The sequence below is a fragment of the Eurosta solidaginis genome, chromosome 2 (assembly GCF_040869045.1).
Source record: "Eurosta solidaginis isolate ZX-2024a chromosome 2, ASM4086904v1, whole genome shotgun sequence".
In the NCBI taxonomy this organism is placed as follows: Eukaryota; Metazoa; Arthropoda; class Insecta; order Diptera; family Tephritidae; genus Eurosta; species Eurosta solidaginis.
Window position 1 is genome coordinate 114,877,370 of NC_090320.1, and position 17,618 is coordinate 114,894,987.

General features: G+C 36.2%; 1 long non-coding RNA gene and 2 pseudogenes across 1 annotated transcript; 1 reads left to right on the forward strand and 2 right to left on the reverse strand.

Moving 5' to 3' along the window:
* The window catches only part of LOC137241616 (coatomer subunit gamma-like), a 275,103-nt pseudogene that overhangs the window by 18,239 nt on the left and 239,246 nt on the right, over window positions 1–17,618 (reverse strand).
* Window positions 9,759–11,601, reverse strand: LOC137239427 (coatomer subunit gamma-like; annotated as a pseudogene).
* Window positions 11,917–12,721, forward strand: LOC137242320 (uncharacterized). Its single transcript, XR_010950185.1, has 3 exons — window positions 11,917–11,974; window positions 12,256–12,445; window positions 12,518–12,721. It is a non-coding gene; the product is annotated as an uncharacterized lncRNA (long non-coding RNA).

Consider the following 17,618-nt stretch of genomic DNA (forward strand, 5'->3'; position numbering starts at 1 on the left):
TTTCGAGACAAACCGGGCGTTGTGCCGTCATCAGTGTCGATTTTCGTTCGAATCGTTCTAATATACCACTTAGGATACTTGAAAACTTAGTACTTGTGCCAAGAAATATTTTAACTGGAAGTAAGGCAGAAATACTTTTTGAAAGTGATAGCTTCATAAATTTGGAATGAATTGCGATTAAACCTTTTTTTTATATTCAGCTTTTGAAGCAAATGCAAAAGAGATTTGATTTCGGAAGAAGTGTTTTGTGTAAAATTATTCCGATAGGTGCTTGCAAAACCCTATGAACTTAAAACACAACGCTTTTAACTAGTTTCTCGTAACTAATTACATGTAATCCGGTTCAATTATTACACAGCTGGAACTCTAAAACGCTTGATTTTTAGTTTGAGTTCAAAACTCACACTTACTGAATCTAGGCTCTGGTATGAAGTTTAAACCGCTAAGGAAAAAGTAAGCATCTATAAAAATGGTATTAAACAATTGCTTAGTTTCATTTACTATTTACTGAGTTTGCCACAATGCAAATTTTTTAATCGTAGCTTACTAAAACCTAACTGCGCTCTGTATTTTATTGCATTGCAATGAAGCAAACCTAGGTTCACAACGTTTGGTTGATGAAAGACATAGAGTACGCTTACATAGCCACCGATTTTGACCGCCCTATTCCGGTCGTAATCGTCCGATAAAAATAAACACATGTATTTAGATGAGCGTGTGTACATTTCAACCGATCAGCGAATTGTTGTCGGCCGTTGTCGTTTTTCACTGCCGATAAATTCGCGCGTGTTAAATTTTATCGTCCGATAAATTGCGTGCATTTACTGTGAAAAATTAATTATTTGTGCGGTGGACTCAAAAATTGATTAATTGTGTGCAAAACAGGCGCCCTTTATGAGATAAGCAAATACAAGGATAAACGCAAGCGTATTTTTGCGAAAAAGTAAAATGTAAGAAAAAAAGCTGCCGGCCGATAATCGGTTGCAATTTCAACACCAGCCCGGCCGATTTCATCAGCTGATTGCAATTTTTTTGTTTATCGGTAGCTGTGTAAGCGTACCCATAGACTTATCCTAGAAATGTGAAAATGTTATACGTAAAGGTACACTTTATTTTTGTTTGTACATTTTGAATTAAAGCCAAGTGTTTCTTTTATTAAAATTCATAGTCACAGTTGCATGGGCGTGATGAACTTTTGTGACCAAATTTTTTGTTTCTTTCCTATTAATGTGATCGTACATTCCGCTCCTACTTATAGGATGTTAGCATAGCACTGCTCTGCTCGCACACGTCACAATGCTCGTCAAATGACGGTAATTTTTTCGGCCGTATCACTCTGCATTTTCGATTCTTTTGACAATAAATTTTACTGCGGTTTTACCATTTCTATTACCGCCATATTCTTTGAATTTTACCTGCTGATTTACTTTGCCAGGAGCAGCCACATGAATAAAATAATAAGAAAAATTTTATTTAATAATTTGGGAAAAATTTAAACAACGTGACATCAGGACGGACAAGGCGACAGCTGTTTCGATTATAGCTTGTAAATCTTTTCAAAGCCTTTTCTCCCGGTGGTGGGATTCGAACCCGCACTCCTACGATAGTTGAAATGGTTACAAACGCATTCAGTTACGTCATGACTTAGTTGTTGTAAACTTTTTCCCAATTGCCTTCTTTTGCATATATTAATCTTCTACACATCACATATTTCGCCTTACAAACATGCATAACTTCAACACATAATTACATGCGAAGTATATGATATTTTATTTATTTATTATTTAAAGTCGACGACAAACTATGGTCGACTGCATAATATAAAAGATATATAAATATACAACTCAAAAGATAAAATTTAAGATATATCGAGATTTCAACAATGTTGTGTAGAAGATTAATATATGCAAAAGAAGGCAATTGGGAAAAACGTTACAACAACTAAGGCATGACGTAGCTGAATGCGTTTGTAACCAATTCAACTATCGTAAGAGTCCGGGTTCGAATCCCACTCCCGGGAGAAAAGGTCTTGAAGAGATTTACAAGGTATAATCGAAACAGCTGCCGCATTGTCCGTCCTGATGTCACGTTGCTCAAATTTTACCAAATTATTAAATAAATTATAAAATTAAAAATTGCTTGAAATAAATGTTTACATACATTTAAAGCAATACGGGCAATCCCCGATTGACTCATACAAACAGACAACAATTGCTTAATTCTTTGTAGTTCTATAAATAGAACAAAAACAGCAACAATAAAAAGTTTCTCTGAAACCGCCTTACAAACATGCATAACTTCAACACATAATTACATACGAAGTATGTGATGTGTAGAAGATTAATATATACAAAAGAAGGCAATTGGGAAAAACTTTACAATAACTAAGGCATGACATAGCTGAAGGCGTTTGTAGAGATTTACAAGGTATAATCGAAACAGCTGTCACCTTGTCCGTCCTGATGTCACGTTGTTTAAATTTTCCCAAATTATTAAATAAATTATAAAATTAAAAATTGCTTGAAATAAATGTTTTCATACATTTAAAGCAATACGGGCAATCCCCGATTAACTCATACAAACAGACAACATTTGGTTAATTCGTTGTAGTTCTATAAATAGAACAAAAACAGCAACAGTAGTATAGCGTGGAATTCACCTCACTTCAAACACGCTTAACATTACAAACATACGTTCATTGACCCAGGTAACTACCATAAGTTTATTCGCGTTCACCAAGTCACCTAATGCATTAATGCGTCATACCCAAATTGCTCAAGTAGGAATCATATCGACGATATGTAAGTCAATATAATAATTCGCTAACAAAGCATTCCTGACTATTGAGTCATGCACCTCTAGTATGTAATTATTAATGTAAGAATGTATATATGTAAAGGTTAAGAACTTTTGTATAAATAGGAAAGAATATATTCAATAAAAAAGATTTATGAATCAGATATCAGCGCTGAACATTAGCGCCAACAAAAATCATTTTCTTTTGAAATCTAAAAGTAGACATTGTACATGGCGATCCTGCCATCATCATAAATACTTAAAATCCTTTGTACATGGCGATCCTGCCAGTCTAGATCAAAATTGCCAAAACTGCTAAAGATCTAGCTGGGCAGAACAATCTGTCGTAAAGCAGGATTAGCTGGAAGAAGATCCTGCCAGTTCAACAGTTAAGGCAAAATTGTTGATCAAGCAATGCCAAAAGGATTTCATTAATATAAATACTGACAGTCTGAAGCAAAATATATCGAAGAAGATCTCAAAGATCCTGCCACAAAATTTGAGTCACTAAACAATTTTGAAAGCACACCAGAGTGATATGGAAGACCAAAAAGGCAACCGATTTGAATTTTAAAACGAACAAAGGCAAAAGAAGAAAATATACTAGAACAAAGGGCATACTTCATGGCAATCAGCAAACCGCAATTACCGCAACCAGATTGTTGAGGAAGTTATTGACTTAGGACAATATTCGACCAGGCATACAAGAAATGCCGGCAATCCAGGACTTAAAATTTATAAGGAAAAACACAGTTGTCTTGAAGGACAAATTGGTGAATAAGAATTGAATATTTACTGAAGTAGGTAAATTTAATAAAATAATAAAAAGGTGCACTAGTTCTCAAAGATCAAATAATTGCACTAACCAAAGAGGGTGTGCATGTGACAATCCCGGTATAAAAATAAAAATAATTCTTCATTCAAGTCATGAAGATTCTTTCTTTGTGGCCGCCGCAGAAATCGCATGACAAATAAGATCAAATAAGTTGCTAGAAAAATATGAAAAATAAATTAAAAGATCGAATAAATTTTGCATCCACTGTATGCTCCTTCCACTAACGAGCTAAACTGCTACCACTAATACAAACTACATTGCTCTTCCGTCAATAACAGCTCCTAAATTTCTACATAATTAGTTACATATATCATATTATAAATTTCTATAAATTAGCTACAGATTTTTTTTTACTAAATTTAATGTAACCTTAAAAAAAAAAAAAAAAAAATAAATGTAAGGCGCGATAACCTCCGAAGAGATCTAAGGCCGAGCTTCTCTTCCAATTTGCGTCGTGCTCCTCTTGATTTTCCCTACAAATTGGCCGGACGGGACCTACATGTTTTATGCCGACTCCGAACGGCATCTGCAAAGCAGATGAGTTTTCACTGAGAGCTTTTCATGGCAGAAATACACCCGGAGTGCTTGCCAAACACTGCCGAGGGGCGACCCCGCTTAGAAAAATTTTCTTCTAATTGAAAAATCTTATTTCTAAAATTTTGATGTTGCTTTGCCCGGGAGTTGAACCCAGGGCATACGGTGTGATAGGCGGAGCACGCTACCCATCACACCACGGTGGCCGCCGTAATGTAACCTTAATGAAATGAAATAACAATAAAAAGATGTTATCTAATAGAAATAATTAAAGAAATAGATATAAGTATGAGATTATTCAGTTAGGAAACCTAGTTTTAGAGAGGTCATAACTTTAGGAAAAACATTTTTACTAATAGGAAAATATCTTTCATTCTAAATAGATTAGAAAATAGAAGTGGGAAACATTTCTACTTTTAACCTACCTACAAATTAAGGAAATAATAATCCATAAGAATAGGCTTACCCAATATAAAATATGCCAATGGCTCACAATAATTGAACAACAAAAAAAGGAGTTTCAACAATAGTATTCCAATTTACTAGTCAATAAACAAAAGCAAACAATTCATATTGGTATCCAGTTACCATTAATTCACATGCCGATTTTTAAGGGAGTCGACGCTCTTAAGGGTCGGCTGTGCAAAAAAAAAAACACAAAGTACAAAACAAAAAAAAAATAATAAATTACCCATCATAGCAAATACACAAAAAAAAAGAGAAAAAATCAGCTTATTATGAAAAAGCGAGAATTTGTATAACGGGTATAGTATGTAAAGCAAATGCAAATGAGTAAAAACAAAAAGAAAACATATAAACTTATAATATCAAGTTACCAATATGACATAAATTACAACTGAATGCAAAAAATTATTTGGTAACACCAAGTAAGTTGACTGGGTCATTCAACGAAAAATTAAACAACACGGCACACTTATCACAGTCACATTGGAGTGACCGTCTATAATTAAGCATAAAATTATATACGCTCACTTAAAAGGCCGATAGTGTAGTATCGCGTGGAATTCACCTCACTTCAAACACGCTTAACATTACAAACATACGTTCATTGACCCAGGTAACTACCATAAGTTCATTCGCGTTCACCAAGTCACCTAATGCATTAATGCGTTATACCCAAATTGCTCAAGTAGCCATCATATTGAGAATATGTAAGTCAATATAATAATTCGCTAACAAAGCATTCCTCACTTCTGAGTCATGCACCTCTAGCATGTAATTATTAATGTAAAAATGTATATAAGTATAGGTTAAGAACTTTGTATGAATAGGAAATAATTTATTCAATAAAGAAGATTTATGAATCAGATGTCAGCACTGAACATTAGCGCCAACAAAAACCATTTTCTTTTAAAATCTAAAAGTATACATTGTACACCAAGTTTCTCTGAAACCGCCTTACAAACTTGCATAACTTCAACACATAATTACATACGAAGTATGTGATATGTAGAAGATTAATATATGCAAAAGAAGGCAATTGGGAAAAACGTTACAACAACTAAGGCATGACGTAGCTGAATGCGTTTTTAACCATTTCAACTATCGTAGGAGTACGGGTTCGAATCCCACTCCCGGGAGAAGAGGCTTTGAAGAGGTTTACAAGGTATAATCGAAAGAGCTGTCGCCTTGTCCGTCCTGATGTCACGTTGTTTAAATTTTTACCAAATTATTAAATAAATTCTAAAATTAAAAGTTGCTTGAAATAAATTTTTTCATACATTTAAAGCAATATGGGCAATCCCCGATTAACTCATACAAACAGACAACATGTGGTTAATTAGTTGTAGTTCTATAAATAGAACAAAAACAGCAACAATACCAAGTTCTCTGAAACCGCCTTACAAATATGCATTACTTCAACACATAATTACATACGAAGTATGTGATGTGTAGAAGATTAATATATACAAAAGAAGGCAATTCGGAAAAACTTTACAACAACTAAGGCATGACATAGCTGAATGCGTTTGTTACCATTTCAACTATCGTAGGAGTAAGGGTTCGAATCCCACTCCCGGGAGAAGAGGCTTTGAAGAGGTTTACAAGGTATAATCGAAACAGCTGTCGCCTTGTCAGTCCTGATTTCACGTTGTTTAAATTTTTACCAAATTATTAAATAAATTCTAATATTAAAAGTTGCTTGAAATAAATTTTTTCATACATTTAAAGCAATATGGGCAATCCCCGATTAACTCATACAAACAGACAACATGTGGTTAATTCATTGTTGCTCTATAAATAGAACAAAAAGAGCAACAATACCAAGTTTCTATGAAACCGCCTTACAAACATGCTTAACTTCAACACATAATTACATACGAAGTATGTGATGTGTAGAAGATTAATATATCCAAAGAAGGTAATTGGGAAAAACTTTACAACAACTAAGTCATGACGTAGCTGAATGCGTTTGTAACCGTTTCAACTATCGTAGAAGTGCGGGTTCGAATCCCACTCCCGGGAGAAAAGTCTTCAAAGAGATTTACAAGGTATAATCGAAACAGCTGTCGCCTTGTCCGTCCTGATGTCACGTTGTTTAAATTTTCCAAAATTATTAAATAAATTATAAAATTAAAAATTGCTTGAAATAAATGTTTTCATACATTTAAATCAATACGGGCAATCCTCGATTAACTCATACAAACACACAACATTTGGTTAATTCGTTGTAGTTCTATAAATAGAACAAAAACAGCAACAATACCAAGTTTCTCTGAAACCGCCTTACAAACATGCATAACTTCAACACATTATTACATACGAAGTATGTGATGTGTAGAAGATTAATATATGCAAAGAAGGCAATTGGGAAAAACTTTACAACAACTAAGACATGACGTAGATGAATGCATTTGTAACCATTTCAGCTACCGTAGGAGTGCAGGTTCGAATCCCACTCCCGGGAGAAAAGTCTTTGAAGAGATTTACAAGGTTTAATCGAAACAGCTGTCGCGTTGTCCGTCCTGATGTCACGTTGTTTAAATTTTCCCAAATTATTAAATAAATTATAAAATTAAAAATTTCTTGAAATAAATGTTTTCATACATTTAAAGCAATACGGGCAATCTCCGATTAACTCATACAAACAGACAACATTTGGTTAATTCGTTGTATTTCTATAAATAGGACAAAAACAGCAATAATACCAAGTTTCTCTGAAACCGCCTTACAAACATGCACATCTTCAACACATAATTACATACGAAGTTGTGATGTGTAGAAGATTAATATATACAAAAGAAGGCAATTGGGAAAAACGTTACAACAACTAAGGCATGACGTACTGAATGCGTTTGTAACCATTTCAACTCTCGTAGGAGTGCGGGTTCGAATCCCACTCCCGGGAGAAAAGGCTTTGAAGGGATTTACAAGGTATAATCGAAACAGCTGTCGCCTTGTCCATCCTGATGTCACGTTGTTTAAATTTTTCCCAAATTATTAAATAAATTATAAAATTAAAATTGCTTCAAATAAATGCTTTCATACATTTAAAGCAATACGGGCAATCCCCGATTAACTCATACAAACAGACAACATTTGGTTAATTCGTTGTAGTTCTATAAATAGCACAAAAACAGCAACAATACCAAGTTTTTCTGAAACCGCCTTACAAACATGCATAACTTCAACATATAATTACATACGAAATATGTGATGTGTAGAAGACTAATATATGCAAAAAAGGCAATTGGGAAAAACTTTACAACAACTAAGGCATGACATAGGTGAATACGTTTGTAACCATTTCAACTATCGTAGGGGTGCGGGTTCGAATCCCACTCCCGAGGTAAAAGGCTTTGAAGAGATTTACAAGGTATAATCGAAACAGCTGTCGCCTTGTCCGTCCTGATGTCACGTTGTTTAAATTTTTCCCAAATTATTAAATAAATTATAAAATTAAAAATTGCTTGAAATAAATGTTTTCATACATTTAAAGCAATACGGGAAATCCCCGATTAACTCATACAAACAGACAGCAATTGGTCAATTCGTTGTAGTTCTATAAATAGAACAAAAACAGCAACAATACCAAGTTTCTCTGAAACCGCCTTACAAACATGCATATCTTCAAGACATAATTACATACGAAGTATGTGATGTGTAGAAGATTAATATATACCAAAGAAGGCAATTACGAAAAAATTTACAACAACTAAGGTATGAAATAACTGAATGCGTTTGTAACCATTTCAACTATCGTAGGAGTGCGGGTTCGAATCCCACTCCCGGAAGAAAAGCCTTTGAAGAGATTTAATAGGTATAATCAAAACAGCTCTCGCCTTGTCCGTCCTGATGTCATGTTCTTCAAATTTTCCCAAATTATTAAATAAATTATAAAATTAAAAATTGCTTGAAATAAATGTTTTCATACATTTAAGAAAGCAATACGGGCAATCCCCGATTAACTCTTACAAAAAAATTTTCTTTCCAATATTTATTTATATATAAACATTATTTGAATAAATTTCTATAAATGAGATTTAGTCATTTTTTCCAAACTAGGATTATTATATATGAGGCCCCTTGATGCAAAACCAGATATTTCAAATTTTTAAATTAATATTTAAATTGCGACAACACTGCATCGCCTAGCAAACATTCAAATAAAAGACGAACAAAAATCAGATTTTATAAACCTTTATTGAAAATTCATAGAAAATTTTAAAAATTTCAGCTTTTTTGTGCTTTTCTAAGTTCCACTTATGATAGATAAATCTGGTTTTGCATCTAGGAGACTCATATGTACATGAAATTGCAACTTAAACTGTTAATATAAAAAGAAGTAGGTACTTTAGTAATAACATAAAAAACATATTAATTACTTCGAGCTATATTGCTGCAGCAGCTAAATTTATATTATTTGAATCAATCTAAGTCTACAACTTGAAGCTAAGTGGATTGTAACTATATACTTATTTGGTTTTGTTGATTTTCCGACAGGGTGGATAAATGATGTATATTGGAACGATTTTTCGTCATCCCTTGTCAAATTTGGTTTTGAGATAAACCGTTTTCGGCATTGTGCCATCATCAGTGTCGATTTTCCTTCTGACCTGGTTTTGTCATTTGCCTTGTATTTATAATTCGTAGGTACATGAGCAGGTATTGTCAAAATTTATGCTTGTTATGTGTGTGTGCTGTGTGTTCATTCAGAACCGAGGGAGGTTTTTACTGATAGATTTGTGTGGCTGACTGAGGCACGTAAAAATCCGTACTTTTAGTCGTTTTACTTTCTTTGTGGGTTTGTTGTTTTGGTGCGTTAATTTTTTTGTGTTTGTTTGTTGTTGTGTGTTTGTCTGTTGTACCTGTGTGATTACTTCGTTTCTTGTAAACAAGTTTTAAAGGCTCGAATATTGTGTCAGAAATTGTGTTTATCTGTTGTAACGAAAATCGACACTGATGATGGCACAACGCCGAAAACGGTTTGTCTCAAAACCAAATTTGACAAGGGATGACCGATAATCGTTCCAATATACATCAACTATATACACTCTTTTTTTCAGATCAAGAATATTGAAGGGTGTTATGGAATCCAATTTGATGTGAATTAATGAAGCTATTTTCATGTTTAATACCGACCAGGTGAGCCAGCAATATCTGGTGGGAATTCGGCAATAACAAATCTGGTCTGCAAATCATTGCAATTTTGCACATGGGATAACAGCGCGCGTGGTAAATCCTTCTGGTATAGTCAGCTCAGCGCGCACATTTTCCAAAATTTGATGAGGCAAAGTATTTAGACGATCGAACTGAAAAAATTTTCTACATATGCAAAATTCTTATGCCGGATAGTTTTTTTGCAACTCACATGAAATACGACACGATTAGCGAATATATGTTTAATGTATTGTACTGTATATTCAGTTTCGCTTTCAGTAAGTTGTATGGGCGCAGCGATACGATGTATGTATGTATATATACCCTGTAATTGCGATAAGCGTGCATCGCTTTCTTCCTCTCGTGTGAATTTCGGTGCACGTACGTGGCGCTAACAAACAAAAATATTATCAATTGAAATGTGAAAAAAAGAAACAAATGCACGTCTAATTCACTATTTGAAATCAACATTGCTTCATTTGCGACTTCCTCTTTGACATTGTCTGGTACAACTGACAAATCGAATGGAGCGCTCAAATCACCATTCAAATGTTCTGTCAATGCTTTCTCCAATAAAGCTAATGAACATGTTTCACATTCAATAATATAGAGTTTATAAATTTTAGGTTTGTTGGATTCCATCAGGTGTAGATAATATATAGCGCGATCGCACCCTTCATCATCGGGATCCATTTGACAACGACTGAACAGCACTAATATATTTGCGATCAGTGCAGGGCAAGATGCATCAAACTCTGCGAGTGCTGGAGTGCTGTAACAGCTGCAGCGTGTACAATAGGGCTTTCCAAGATAACAAAATTATAAATAAAACGTATATATTTTGATGGTGTATTAGCGAAATGTCCAGCCCTTTGCCTAGCAACTGCAGAATACGTACGGCAAGCAAGATTTGATCGCATTCTTCAATGATGCATTCCTCTCTATTATTGTAATAATTGTGTCAACAATCGAATTTTTATATTCCAAGCCACCTTCCTCGCGCAACATGCCGCTTAAGAAACTCACTAAAACTGTATGTTTACGTGGTAACTTAGAGCAGAGAGCACATATAGCTTGGACAACAACAACTGTATATTCATCTGAAATTTCAGCAACAAACGATGAAATCTGTTTCACTAAACGCTGAACGGATGATTCGGTGCCTGTCTTTAATAAAATTGTAATAGCTAATGTAGCAACTGAACGATTGGAATCAGCTATAAGTCCTTCCAAGTCCAAATCGATTGTGGTTACAGCGGCAGGATAAGTCATTGCTGCTTTGTTAAGTGTGCGCACGGCTGCAAAACACAACTGGCTTTTGGCGAACTGCAAAATAATTGTAAAATCGAAAATGCAGACGGGAGCATAAGTGCATTTGTATTTGTCAAGTTGACAATTGCATGTGCGGCCTCATAGATGACCATTTCGTTTCTGTGACGGAAGCATGATTCGATAAATGTAAACATAGGGTAATTCAACATATCATCCTCAGATATACCTTCTTCTTCGATAAGCTTGCAAGCGAAATGAATCTGTAGGGCAACACGAATTAAAATTGGTCTTATTTTTGAATATACGTTTCTACTCACCAGCATGCAAACTGCATATGGACTCTTCATGGAACTACGTGCCAACTTGTTCACCAATTTAAATACAGCCAAACAAACTGATTTACGTATATGATAAAGCAGCCCAAGTGCATGATATTGTACCATAATATTATCACTATTTAAAGCTTCTTGTGCCTCGTTAGCCCAATTTTTACTAAATCGCCAGCAGTATTGGCTAAATGTAAAGCTGACAAGTGCAGCACATTAAACTGGTGGATTCTTCATTGCTTCATATAAAGTTCAACTACTTCCCTACAAGACGGAGGTAACTAGTTCACCCACACATTCAAAGCTTTTTTCGCTCTCCACTAACACATCGACGTTTCTTGCTGTCATTGAAATGACAGCGTCATCTTAATACGAAAATTTATTAATTATTCCGGGAAACATTTTAAAACGATGAAAAACTATAATTGTGGTAATTAAACTAAAAAAGTGCTTGTGCTACGGGCTTTTAGGTGTGACATGTGTTAGCTGTTTAGGCACTTCTAAATTAACCGGGCGCATTAACTAAATGCAGCCAAGTCCTCTTGCCACCAATTGGAATTGGAAGATTCGATTTCCAAAACCAAAAAAGGTAACGTTTTCAAGACAGTGCACAACCTAAACAAAGGTGGTATCAAAAGACGCGTGTCGAGATCCGTTTTTAGAATCTGAAAGTTGTATAGAATCGACGGGATGGCCTAGAAGGTTTCAGGTGGTCATACTAAATCGCTCCCGGGGAGTGTCCTTATCGCTACAACCAAAGCAACATTATTTAATCTTTGCTTTTCATTCATACGTATGTGTATTTTTAAATAATAAAAAAAAATGTTATATTATTCTAATATATATCATCTCTGCCGGGGTGCGATTCAGCTCAGGATATGCCAAAACAACAAGAAACCTACAATTAAATGCAGATTCACGTGTCATTTGTCAAGGATTTACCGGTAAACAAGGTACTTTCCACAACCAACATGCTTTGGAATACGGTACAAAATTGGTTGGATGTTTTTTCCCAAAAAAGGGTGGAACTACGCATCTTGGTTTGCCAGTATTTGCTTCGGTAATTTATATTGATTTGTATTGATTAAAAATTGCAATAGTAGATAATGTAATGTGAATTAAAATTGAATAGGTAGCCGAAGCAAAAAATGCAACTGATCCGCATGCAACTGTTGTTTATGTGCCGCCACCGGGAGCTGCTGCTGCTATCATAGCAGTATTACAAGCACGACATTTCTTTGATTGGTTGCATAATCAAAATTGTGCCCTAACATGATATGGTTCGCGTTAAGCACGCTATGTTAAAGCAAAATAAGTCTCGTCTAGTCAGGCCCGATTGTCCAGGATCATCGCACCAGAAAGGGTAAGTAAATTGCCTACCATATTAAATATATAAACAACATGTATGAATTGGTTAGTGATAATTTGTCATGCTTTTGTTGATAATCAACTGAAGAAGGCAAATACCAAAGAGTTCGAAGTTCGTGTAAATACCAATTGATTTCTTTAAATAGCGTTTGGAGAACAAAACCCATATGTATGTATGCATACAACTGCATAGAAAGGGAGGGATTTATTAATTATAATCAGTAGATTTATAGGATTTTTATTATTTTCCATGCGTCGTCGTTGCCATTACATTGCGTTAAGAGAGGACATCAACACCTTACCCACAACCAATTAAAATTTTAGTAAATTTTGCTCTTTTCATTACTGATTCAAAACGTGGGAAGTTATATATGTAGCATTCCATGGAGAATGGTAAATTTTAGCAGACTTTCGCATTGCGGTCATTTTTAATATTCAATCCCTAGAAGGTTCAATGTAGTCATATCAATAGGTCCGGAGATGGTAGGGTTAGTACCTCAATTGTGCTTGTTACCGGAACGTAGATAGATAATTTATTGAGGATTGCACAGTGACTTGCACATGTCCTTCACAGCACCTCATCGTAGCCGACTTCTTTGATGAACCCTAGCAGAGTTCTTGGCTTGAGGGATTAAATGTGGGAATGCACTGGCCATGGTGAGCCCATAAACTTAGCCCTACGTTTTGAGATTGCTTCGTATTCTTGGAGGATATGGTCCGCCGTCTGCTGATCGATCACAAAATCGGCATGTGTTATTCGATAGTATGCCCACTTTCTACATACGGCTGCTCATTCTATAATGCCCTGTAAGAAAGCTCTTGGGATTCTTCGGTTATCTTTCGATAGGTCTATTATTGCCCTGTAGCGACTTGTGCTATAACTTCCTAAGAATAACTTAGATGGTCTCAAACCTGGCGTATTGCTCCATTGTTCTTCTCTGTTTGTGGAGTTCACTCAGGACCTGCTTGTGTTTTTCAGCTTCATACGGCTGTGTTCTCAGGTGCCGTATTTTCTCATAATGTAATGAGGGCGTTAACAACAAGAAGCCACAAAAGATTTGAAAAAGGTACGAGGACGTCGGGTTTTGGGATCAAGCCCAGAGCAAACTGTCCGATGCAACCATCCCTTGCACGTGACACACTGACAAGAGTATGACCATCCTAAAAAGATTCTTTTCCGGCAAATGCAGCAAAACCATTTCTCATGACCGGGGTCAGGAGAAGGACACGGATTGGTTTCGATACCTTCCCGGAGGAGGAGAGTATGGCGCAGACCCGCTGCATGGATCTGCTGGGAGGATGATAATTTGTGGGAGGGACGCAACAAACTAGACACTAGAGTCCGCCTGCTCATTACCCTGTACTCCCCTGTGGCCTGGGACCCAGTGCAACAGTACAACGTTGTGCACCCAAGGACCAGTGCTGACTTTATTTCGAACGCCACAATTGCCTTTAGTGGGGCCTGACTGTCTGACTGAGTATGGAAATTGTTTCATTGGAGTATCAGCGCTGAAGGTTCAGCTTAGCGCACCAACATATGGCGAATACTTCCGCTTGAAAGCTGCTCGTATGTGCTTTTAGAGGTACTGATATTTTGGCTCTCGGTCCGGAGACTCTGGCTTCAATCCCCTCTGGCGTCTTCGAACCAGGGCCGTAGAGAGAAAATCCGGGACCGGGACTAAACAAATTTACGGGCCCCCTATAAAAAATCGTGAATTAATGACGTTTCATTCATAAATCATTATTGATGGATTACATAAAAAAATTTTTTGCCACATCAACTAAATGATTTTTGGCTAAGAGCTGACAATAAAATTAACACAGAATATTTACTATTTGTTTTATTTCATTGTAACGTAGAAATAAAATTCTCTTTGAACAGCCACATATTATTTCAAATAATCTTTTCTAGTTATTTGGTAACATTTTCATACATTTCTGATAAATTTAATGATGATTATAAATTTTAATTATTCAATATAGAATAATCGGATATCAAAGAGTGGCTTTACTTGCTTTTTTTCGCTGCAATTTTTTTTATAATAATATCAAAATTTAACTGTCTTGCCAAAACGGATGCAACACAAAGCGTGGCAAGTCCTAAAACTCGCTCTTTAGATGAACACGATCTATGAAAGTCTTTCGTTCTTGAAAGGACGATGAAGGAACGTTCTGCACTAGATACAGTGACAGGTAAAGTGCAAAAGGTACGTAAACCAATACAAAAGTTGGGGGGAAAATTGTATACATATTTTGAAAATAGACGGCATTTAGCAATTCCAATCGTGACAGACCTTTATCAAAATTTGCTTCGTAAATGTGTTTCAAGTGAACTATTTCACATTCTAAGCTTTGAGAAATATCCGACTTGTATTTTTCGACAAATTTTGCTGCGCTTGCCCGAACCGTAGTTTCATCCATGTCTTAAATTGCCACAAAAAGGAAAACTTTTCGTTCAAATTTCTCATAGCTGCAAATCGTTCAGTAATGCCAGTGATTACCGAATCAACGATCACCAAGAATGTATTGTTTTTGAAATCAGACTCTGAATCATCCGTAATCATCTCATTTAAATTATCTTCAGAACGCCTTTTGGGTTTTCTCTTTCGAATGTCCGGAAACTTTGGCGAGATGTTCAATTGAATAGCAACTGTTTTGCATTCGTTTAAAATTGTTTCCCATTGGTTCCTGTTCAACTTCAAATCAGGTAATAAGGCATCTAGATGTCGGACGTCAACATCTGTGGTGACGTCTCTCGCTTGGAGGACCACGCTTCTTTCATTAATGGTAAGGTTTTGAACCAAATTGAGGACAGCAAGATACATTCGAACTTGTTGATGTACTTGAGAATGCCGGTAACATCGCCGTATGCTTGCGCAGTCAAATTGGCTTTTGGCTGAAATACTTATGAAGAGAGCTAGGTACAATTTTTTTGAGGATGTCACATCGTTGTGGAGTGCTGCCGAAGAAAATAATTGCAGCCGTACAACATTCTGCAGCATCAACACCACATAAATTGATAGCGTTTTCTTTTCTGAAATAAATTGTTGCCTAAGTAAATGGTAATACTCTACCCGATCGGGTTAGGGGGTCAGACTATACCCGCGGTAGGTATGCCTGTCGTATGAGTAAGAGGGGACTAAAATATCAGATTCCAGGGGCTGTGTAGCGCAACCCTGCAGGTTGCCAGCGCAATAAATAGCTTCCCCAAACCTAATTGTCAACCTCACCTATCCGCGGCGAATCCTGTTTCACTAACAGACGAGGCTCTGGCGACCCCAATCCCCTCATGGAACTTGGGATGGGGAGGGAGGGGATGGCCTGAAGGTTTAATGTGGTCACATAAATCGTTCCCGAGATGGTCGGGCTAGCACCTTAATGATGCTGTGGTACCGGAGCGTACCGGATCTGTATCCGGCAAAGGACCATCACATCGATAATACTCCTCAAAGCCTTCGGGGAGCAACCTTATCGCTACAACAACAACAACAACAACAGAGTTACTCCTACCCCAGAAAATGGTCAACATTTATAGTGCATACAAAGAACATTTCAACTCACCAAATTCACTCATATTAACAAAGTATATGTGGAACTTAAGAGCGAATTGAGAGTTTCACAAAGTTGCACTGCCACACCGCCATTTTATACAGGGTAAAAGTGTAACGCTTTTGCGTTGCGAGCAGGCAAGAATTTTTATAAAGGAGCGAAATACCCCGTAAAGGCGTTGCCTGTTTTTTTAGAATAGAACAACAACGCTTGCGTAACACTTTATCCAGAAAAGAAAACGGTATCATAGCTGCGGGTTGCACAAGGCGAGTAATCAGCATTCGAGTTTTTGTCGAGAATGTGACGTAGTGCTCCGTTGTAAGCTCCTTTCATATTGGCGCCGTTATCGTACCCTTGTGCACGACAATCTTCAATCATGTATGGCAAATTAGATCAGCGATTTTCTGAGCAGTTTTTTGGTACAATTCACAAAAGCCAAAATCTGTTCTGGAATTGTAAATTTGTTGCTTTCGAATTGAAATGGAGTGAGCGCAAAATGAACGTAGTCAACCTGACTAGCATCAAGCATAGCATCAACGATAATAGCAAAATACTTAGCATTCTTGCCTTAATCTAATATAGTTTCGCTCACATGCTTTGCACAAATTTCTATAAACTCGTTCTGAATGTCTGGGGAAAGATAGTGAACTTGTAAACGTTTGTGCTGCTATTGTGAAATCCTAACTTTCTCCAAATGATCTCTAAGTATCGGATCATAATGGCTTATGAGATCTTAGATGCCCAAAAAATGTCCATCTTTTCGCTTTTTGAAAAAAAAATAGTGTCCAAAATTCTATATAAAATTTCTTTCCACTTTTGAGTTTCAGTGATTAGCGGTTCATAGATAAGTGTATCAATTGTAGCCTCCTTTCGAATTAGGTTTTGTAAAGATCGCCATTGAATATAACATTTAATGTGATCTTCAGTATTTTCGTGTGATGGCAGTTAGCGTATAGCTTCTTCCATACCTGGAATTTCGAATATTCGCCAGGACAACAAATTTTAGGTCGATTTAAAGTATTGGTGCTTAACAGACGACATGGTAGGCAATAAAAAGCATTGCTACTGGCACTCCACACCAACCAGTGACGCTCCACTTTCTCTCCATTTGGCAAGATTCTGTTTAACAACGAGGTAGGAAATGCCTCGTCATGACAATCACGTGGAAAAATAACAAGGCACTTTTGATGACCTCGACGAATTATTTCGTTGACTTCTTCAGATCGCAAAAACTCATTACTCACGGTACCGATATCGAAGTCGTTTAAATAATCTAGACTTTGATACAGAGTTGGTGGTATAGTTGGAAGGCTTTT